Source organism: Oncorhynchus nerka, linkage group LG28, assembly GCF_034236695.1.
Source record: "Oncorhynchus nerka isolate Pitt River linkage group LG28, Oner_Uvic_2.0, whole genome shotgun sequence".
Classification (NCBI taxonomy): Eukaryota; Metazoa; Chordata; class Actinopteri; order Salmoniformes; family Salmonidae; genus Oncorhynchus; species Oncorhynchus nerka.
The window spans coordinates 35,141,440-35,150,830 of NC_088423.1; the positions used below are offsets into that span (position 1 = coordinate 35,141,440).

At 39.2% G+C, this 9,391-nt stretch overlaps 1 pseudogene; it reads left to right on the top strand.

The window, feature by feature from the left end:
- The first annotated feature begins 1,437 nt into the window (after positions 1 to 1,437).
- Positions 1,438 to 9,147, top strand: LOC115112697 (transmembrane protein 26-like; annotated as a pseudogene).
- Positions 9,148 to 9,391: the final 244 nt, after the last annotated feature.

The following is a 9,391-nucleotide window of genomic DNA, read 5'->3' on the forward strand; positions in this document are numbered from 1 at the left end:
CTCTGCAGCCAAATAGGCATAGAGAACATTGCACAATCCTGTGTGCCTTACCATCCCTGGCTGAATTGAAAGTAGTGAATCATTTCTTGTGGCGCTCTACTGATATTGAATTCGTGTTTGTACACATCAAATTGTAATCACAGTCAGAAATATCCATTTATACATGTAATTCAAATATAGCTTCAAATGTCAAAGTGGGTTTAGAGTTGAGCTATTTTTTGTTATTGGAGGAAAACATCTAACCAAGGGCATATTTTTTGTCTTATAAGTGGTTTTAATATGCATGCATGAATAAATCTAATTAATGCAAAGGACCAAAGGGACTTCATGACTCATAACTTCATAAAGAATTATTGCAAGCTGTTGATTTGAATCAAAAGTCTGTGCAACCATAGCTGCGGGAAGTAGGGGTACTGAGGGTGCTGCAGCACCCTCTGATAAAACTTTTTTTTTTAAAGTATATATATATATATATATATATATATATATATATATATATATATATATATATATTAGTTTCCCTCCCTAGGCCTTTATTACTCTTTTATGAATGGAGAAAGATACCTGTCAGGAGAGCAGAGAAAAATACTATTAGTAGGCCTATGTTTTTTCCTTTATATAACAGTCTAAGTAGATCATATCTCTATTTCATTGTGGATTGTGTCAGTGAAATAGATATTGAAAATAATGCTAACCATTTCTTAAGAGCCCCATACTGCAAATCTACTCAATTTGGTTCAAATAGATGTGTTATGTTAGGTCTTTCTCAATTCCCTCTCTTCCCTTTGTCCATAAATGTGACAGTTTACAGCACAGGAATTTCATGAAGCACACATGGTCACTTTGATGAGGCCTAGGCTATTGTATGCTAATTTTTAACATCTGATGAACAGTTCCAGTGAACACCATCTGCCTTTGAGCCTGTGTATAGCCTGATTATATCCATCAATCATAATCGAATAACGTATTGCCTAACAGAAGCATATACCATGTTAAGCACTGCAGTGCTGCCCTCTTCAGTACAAAGTTGCACATTTAAATACCTTGACGTTAATAAAATGTGATACAATAAATAAATAGCCTTTTAGTTGTGTGCGCAAATGTAGCCTTATCTACTCTTGGCTGCATTGGAAAATCACTATTGTCATGCAACTCCCATCAGTCAAAAAAGAGACCCCAATTGGGGAGGAGTGTAAGCTTTGGTGGCTCCGAGCGGGAGTTTACACTAGTTACCACAGCCACAACGCCACTATTCATTAAAACGAAAATAAGCTTTTTAGTCTCAATTTAAAGTTAGTTTTAGGCATAAGGTTAGCAGTGTGGTTACGGTTAGGTTTAAAATAAAATTTTAAGAAAATTGGGCGTGGTTTATAACTTTGTGGCTGTGGTAACTAGTGACGACCGTATGTGGGAGAGTAAGCTATTCATTGGCGACGGTCGACTGGAGTTTGAATCTTCAGGGATAACGGGACACTTATGATGTCGAATTTTTAACATTAAGCGTCATGGCATTTGTCAAATGTTCATGTGCGATTGTTACTAGGTTACTGTTTATTCTGATCTCAGTCAGAGTTTGGAGATTGCTTAAAGATGGCAATACTGGTTTGATCCTAACTTTGAAAATAACGGAAAAGGATTATAAATGGTAAGATTCTGTTCATTTATTCTAGTATAGCCTATTTTAACATACTGTCTATAATTTGTCATGTGCAGGCAATCCAAATATTTTAATCCTAAAGACATAACAGACAGACATAACAGACAACAAATAAGATTATTATTTATTATACGTTTATTTAACTGTAAAATTGGTTTTACATTGGATATTCGGTGATCTCCACGTCTTTTTGTTTAACATTTTGATTAATACTGTTGTCTTCTGGCTTTCAATCTTCAATAGCTCTTACACAAAGCATGCCATGACTATGGAAATTATATATTCTGAATCAGGGGAGGATGGACAAAAACCCACGCCTTCAAAATGTTTTAAATAATGTAATGTTCCTTAGCAAGAAAAACACTTTGAGCTTTTCCCATGAGAACACATGAGGAGCAGTGACCAAATATCTCACTGCCATTTTAGGGATGTGGCAATCCACTCAAACAGAGTGAAATATACATCCTCCTTGTTGTTGTTAAAAGGGTGTACAAGCCGGCTGTTCCGATCAGGATAGCCTGACTGGATTCGGAGCGCTTGCAGATCAATTTCTATGAATCGAATGGCATGCACGCGTTCTTCTTGTTTTAGTCTGGCTGCACGTTCTCATTCTTGTTGGACTGCACATTCATCTTGTCTTCCCTATGCTCCAACTCTAATTTCTGTTGTTCAAGCTCTAATTTTTGTTGCACCAACTTTGCCTTCAGTTTTAACTCCCTTATTTGCACGTCTACGGGATGTTCTCTACTACCTGCAGTGCCCTTTTCATCAGCCTCACTCAACGAGAGGATTTCCTCTTCCACCAAAATAGTACCAATCAACTCTGCCTACTGCTTTTGGATCGCCAGATGCCACTTTGATGTCATAATGCTTTGCGATGAGCAGAGTCACCTATGTGCATTCATCTAGCATCTCCCATGTATGGTTTTCCACAAATGCTTCCAACTTAAAGTCCATGTCTTTATTTGTATTTTATTAGCCTGTGTGTTTATGTAACTTTCAAAATGACTCCACCAATCATATAACCCCTCAGGGTGGATGTCAGTGACAGAAACTCTACTACAAAAGTGTAATTTGAACACACAGATATCTGGGCACAGCAGAGCTTCAAAGTAGGTGACTAGCATGACTACCATACTCATGGGAAACAATGGCCCACATAAGCCCCCACAATTTGTTACATTCCCCAACAAGAAAACCAATGATGTTGATAAAACAGAAGGGAGAACTAAAAAATAATCACTGATACAACAACCAAAATTAAACAGATGGGAGTTTAGGAGGGGTCCTGACAGATACTCATGGGGGTGTCCACTGAAAGTTGACTAGCAACAACAACTGGAACCTAAAAGACACTCAATTTTGTCCTAGAAGAGTCAAACTAAATTAAAACCCACACCAAACCTAAAGACAGAAAGTGAACCAAAAATTTGTGCAAAACAACAGCAGGGAAGATCAGACAAAGGAATCTTTTTTCTAGAACTCAAGTAGGGCACGCCAACTACAGGTGTTGACGTTCCACATCCCCCAAGACAACTGGAGTACTGGACCAGCCACTGTTAAATAACACCTGGGCCAGCACAGGTGAAACACCTTCCCAATAACGAGATGGCAACCAGCACAGGTGTAACGCATCCTGACTAACAAGGTAACTCCAAATCGGTGAGCCCAACTGTACCTGCTAAAGTGCTAAAAGTCCAACCTCAAAACATAAATGGAAAAACCAAAACCTGTAACAGTAAACAAATAAACAAAATATTAAGGCTTTAAATCTTTAATAGCTCTTACACAAAGTGTGCCATGATTATGAAAATGAGACATTCTGAATCAGGAGAGGATGGACAAAAATCCACTGCTCATTTTTTGTTGACATGTTGAAGAAAATAATTGTTTAAATAGCTCTTACACAAAGCATGCCATGACTATGAAAATTATATATTGTGAATCGGGAGGATGGACTAAAATCCAAAGCTTTTAAAACATTTTTGTTGTTGTTGAGAAAAACAAGTATTAGGTCTTTAAATCTTCAATAGCTCTTACACAAGGCATGCCATGACTATGCAAATGTTATATTCTGAATCAGGGTAGGATGAACCAAAATCCACAACTTTTTTCTTCATTTATTTTGTTAACATTTTGAAGAAAAACATTTATTCCGGCTTTAATCTCCAATAGCTCTTACACAAAGCTTGCTATTACTATGAAAATTATATATTCTGAATCAGGGGAGGATGGACAAAAATTCACAACTCTTTAGCCCCCAAAAATCTGGTGGAAAAAGTCTACTCAGGCTTTAAATCTTCAATAGCTCTTACACAAAGCATGCCGTGACTATGCAAATAATACTGTATTTTGGGAATCAGAGGAGGATGGACAAAAATCCACTGTTTTCTTTATTTTTGTATTATTTATTAAAAAGCTAGGGTGGGATAGGGCGGTACCCATAGAATGAAGAATGACAAGTGCTTCCAAAATAACATGTGATTGTTTTGTCAAACATTCGGAAAAAATCATAAAGATAAAAAAGTGGTTAGAATTGGATTCATCCTGATATGTGTTGGTTCCATTTAAATCAGTGTTTTCTGTCCGCTATTTGGGCTTAAAATCCTCTTTTATATTTGTAATTACATATTTATTTTGTATTTTTTACCACTGCTCTATCCTTTGTGTTTGATTGCTATTCTGTGGGCTTAAGATTTACAAATATATATATTCACAGTGAATGGACCATAATTTGTGGATAACTTTGGATAGCTGCATGCATCTTTCAAATGCATGTGAATGGAATAAAGAGTTGTCACAATAATAAAGAAAGTACATTTTCTACTTCAACCCGAGGTTCTCGCCAGCCATCTTGCATTTCCTGATCATTATAATTCCTTCCATCTGGATTTTGGAACTACATCATCAGGAAAACAAATCTAGTGGCCCTCAGGTACAGAAAACAGAGATGGAGAGAAGTCGTACAGCTCCATGTTCAACGCATGCACGAAAGTTATGAAACATTTACTTACAACTTCACTTATCTAATTTCAGTGTAGGAAAATTAACTCATGGGAAAATGTGGGAAGCATGATTTCTCTGAACAAAACTGTGGGGAATTTAACTGTTCAAACTTATTTAAACTGGAACTAGTTTTAGTTTCTAGACTATTCTACCTTTCACTTTTCTTAAATCTACTGTAACTAGGACCCTTGACCCTTAATCCATAAATTGATATTCAGGAGACACGATAAATTCACATGGCCTATCTACACAGATGTTGATGTATTCACAAATTCACAGTCAACAACAAGTACTTTCCATTATTAACATACACGTAGTATACCAAACATTAAGAACATCCACTTTTGCCCCCAGAACAGTCTCAATTCGCCGGGGCATGGACTCTACAAGGCGTCGAAAGTGTTCCACAGGGATGCTGGCCCATGTTGACTCCAATGCTTCTCACAGTTGTGTCAAGCTGGCTATGTGTCCTTTGGGTGTTGGAACATTCTTGATACACACGGGAAACGGTTGAGCGTGAAAAACCCAGCAGATCTGCAGTTCTTGACACAAACCGGTGTGCCTGGCACCTACTACCATACCCCATTCAAAGGCACTTAAATATTTGTCTTGCCCATTCACCCTCTGAATGACACATATACATAATCCATGTTTCAATTGTCTCAAGGCTTAAAATTCCTTATTTAACCTATCTCCTCCTCTTCATCTACACTGATTCAAGTGAATTTAACAAGTGACATCAATAAGGGATCATAGTTTTCACCTGGTCAGTCTATAGCTGTGTTTGAATACTCATACTAACCGCACTAACCATACTATTTGTGACGTAAATTGAGTATATAGTATTCTTATTGGTCATAGTATGGATATAGTTAATATGCCAGCAGTTCCTGGATGTCGTACTACATTCGCCAAAATACGAAGTATACAAGCAGTGGACACTAGGGTCCATAATGCAATTCTTCAGAAAATGGGGATGGCTTCACATCGTTTTCAGATTTGAAGAAAATGGTAGAAAATATGCAGCCGAAGTCCAACAAGAGTGGATACAAATGCATTGCTTTCTAATTATGACAAATGCTAAGAAAATGTTGAGCAATGTAATAAGGTAATGACTTTTCAAATAAGTTACCTTACACGTTATGTTGGCTGACAATTTGTTAGCTACGCTAATCTTACAAACCACATAGCATATCATTACTGTAAAATGCACTGGTATGTTTACGAACGCTCAACACCCGTTGAATATGGCCAGTGTCAGTAAATGTTGGCAAAAAAGTGTAATTAAATTGTTGCCAGCAGCACACCAATGCTCTGATAACATGAAAACTGCCTAACCAGCTCTGCTAGGGCGAGTAAAATGGTCAGAGTGAGGTGGTCTCTCATTTGTGTCTGGAAGTAGCTAGCAAGCTAGCCAACATTAGCCAGTTAGCTTGGGTGCGTGACCATTGTTGTGAGGCCAGAACGCTCGGGTCAACCCTACTTCTTGGCCAGAGCGTCCAGTGTGCGCTCTGAACGCTCCAAGAACGAAATGCTCAGAATGTACAAACTGACAACACTCTGAATTTCCGAACGACCAGATTGCACTCTGGCTCTCCAGATTGATTTTAAGAACACACCCAAAGTCGTAAAATGTCTAGCTAGTAATTTGTTATGCTTACAAGCTAGCAAGAGGTTGCATAGCAACAGCATCAACTTCCGGAAGACAGGCGAAGCGCTAGTACGCTCAACGGAAAGGATACCATTCGTTTAAAGTATACTAAAATAATCTAATAGCGTATAGTATGTAGTATATACTCATTAAGTATGTAGTATACAGTATGTTAGTATGGGTATTCGAACACATGGAAAGAGCAGGTGTTCTTAATGTTTTGTATACTCAGTGTATAAGGTTATTTCAATCACAGTGACAGAGCTCTCAGGGGTAATTAGGGGACTCTTTCCTTGTCCTATCCCTACCCTGAGCCTTTTACTCTAGCACATTTTTGAGTGCTTATTATCTGTGGTTTGACCTTCTGTTCACTCTCTTGACATTCAAGGCTCTTTACCAACTCGTCCACGGTTTGTCTCATCGACTGGATCCTGGCCCTCCATCAGGTCCTGCTTATCCCTCTCATCATAGGGAAATGGCTCCTCCCACTGGGGAGCGGGGTCATGTGGGACAAACTTTTCCAGCTCCTGCTAATCTTCGTTGGCACTGCAGCTGACATCTTGGAGTTCACCAGTGAAACGCTATCTGATATCAAGTTTTCGTGCACACAATTTTTTTAGAGCATACTACAAGAAGTATAATGACATGAATATCTTGTCTGTATTATGTACAGTTCACAGATCATACAGGAGGCATGTGCAGTGAATTCGGAAAGTATTCAGACCCTTCTTGTTTTCCACGTTACAGCCTTATTCTAAAATGGATTAGATACATTTTTTACCTCATCAATCTAAATAAATACCCCATAGTGACGTAGCAAAACATTTTTGCTAATTTATTAAAAATCAAAAACAGAAATCCCTTATTTACATAAGTATTCAGATGCTTTGCTATGAGACTCAAAATTGAGCTCAGGTGCATCCTGTTTCCATTGATCACCCTTGAGATGTTTCTAATTTACAACTTGATGTTTCTTTAATTGTGGTAAATTCAATTGAAAGGACATGATGTGGAAAGGCACACAACTGTCTATATAAGGTCCCACAGTTTACAGTGCATGTCAGACCAAAAACAAAGCCATGAGGTCAAAATAATTGTTTGTAGAGCGTCAAGACAGGACTGTGTCACAGTGTCCTCCCATCAATCTTAAATGGAAGAAGTTTGGAACCACCAACTCTTTCTAGAGCTGACTGCCTGGCCAAACTCAGCAATTGGGGGAGAAGGGCATTGGTCAGGGAGGTGACCAAAAACCTGATGGTCACTGACAGAGCTCCAGTGTTCCTCTGTGGAAAGGGGAGAACCTTTCAGAAGGAGAACCATCTCTGCAGCACCAAACAGTCCTTTATGGTAGAATGACCAGACGGAAGCCACTCCTCAGTAAAAGGCACATGACAGCCTGCTTGGAGTTTGCCAAAAGGCACCCACATGACTCTCAGACCATGAGAATAAAATATTTCAATCTTGGTTTCATCAGACCAGACAATCTTTGGCCTGAGGGCCAAACGTCACGTCTGGACGAAACCTGGCACCATCCCTACGGCGAAGCAAGGTGGTGTCAGCATCATGCTTTGGGGATGTTGTTCGGCAGCAGGGACTGGGAGACTAGTCAGGATTTAGGAAAAGATGAACGGAGCAATATACAGAGAGATCCTTGATGAAAACCTACTCCAGAGTGCTCAGGACCTCAGACTGGGGTGAAGGTTCACCTTCCAACAGGATAATGACCCTAAGCACACAGCCAAGACAACGCAGGAGTGGCTTCGGGACAAGTCTCTGAATGTCCTTGAGTGTCCCAGCCAGAGCCCGGACTTGAACCTAATCGAACATCTCTGGAGATGTCACGCCCTGACCTTAGAGATCCTTATTATTCTCTATGTTTGGTTAGGTCAGGGTGTGACTCAGGTGGGAAAGTCTATGTTTTCGGTTTCTTTGTTTTTGGCCGTGTGTGTTTCCCAATCAGAAGCAGGTGTCTATCGTTGTCTCTGATTGGGGATCATATATAAGTTGTCATTTTACTTTTGGGTTTTTGTGGGATCTTGTTTCTGTCTGACAGAACTGTGTGCTTTCGTTTTTTTGTCTTTGTTATTTTGCTTGGTGTCATCAATAAAAATACGATGTACTCCTACCCCGCTGCGCCTTGGTCTCCTTCTCCCAACGAGAGCCGTTACAGGAGAGATCTGAAAATAGCTTGCAGCGACGCTCTCCATGCAACCTGACAGCTTGAGAGGATCTGCAGAAAAGAATGGGAGATACTCCCCAAATACAGGTGTGCCAAGCTTGTAGCATCTTAGCCAAGAAGGCTCGAGGCTGTAATCGCTGCCAAAGGTGCTTCAAAGTAATAAATAAAGATTCTGAATACTTATGAAATAACATTTACATTTGTACTTTTTAATAAATTTGCAAACATCTCTAAAAATCTGTTTTTGATTTGTCATTATGGGGTATTGTGTGTAGATTGATGAGGGAATTTGATACATTTTAGAATAAGGCTGTAATGTAACAAAATTTGGAAAAAGTCAACCAGTCTGAAGACTTTCCGAATGCACTATATGGGTCTAAAAAGAGCCTTAAAATGGCCACTTTCATAATAAATTGTTTGTGATTCTAATGTAAAACCCATTTAAACATCCTGTCTCCCAATTGTTGCTATGTGAGAATTACCAGAACAATGAGATACCAAAAACATTTCCCACTCCCGCTGGCGTAGAATCGGCCCATTGACTAGTTGAGCTGTGTGTTCTGTATTCCTCCCAGGGAGAACAGCCCTCAGCTGGTGTATATAATCCTGGCGGGGTGGACCTGTAGCATTTTACAGTTTCCTCAATCTGGCTGATGGGTCTACATTTAATTTGATTTTTCATATCTGCAGTGAACTTAACTCTCCCCGACACCGGCTATGGAGATCTGTTCGAATGTCGAGGCTCATATTCTTTAGGGTGAATTACAGATTTGATGATTTTTACATGCAGATGCCAAGACTTTCATGGTGGGTTTGAGGGTATATGAGTCGGACAGCCATAATCATAGACAGCATTATGGATGTCACATCTATGAAGGTAAACCTTAAGATTTCTGTT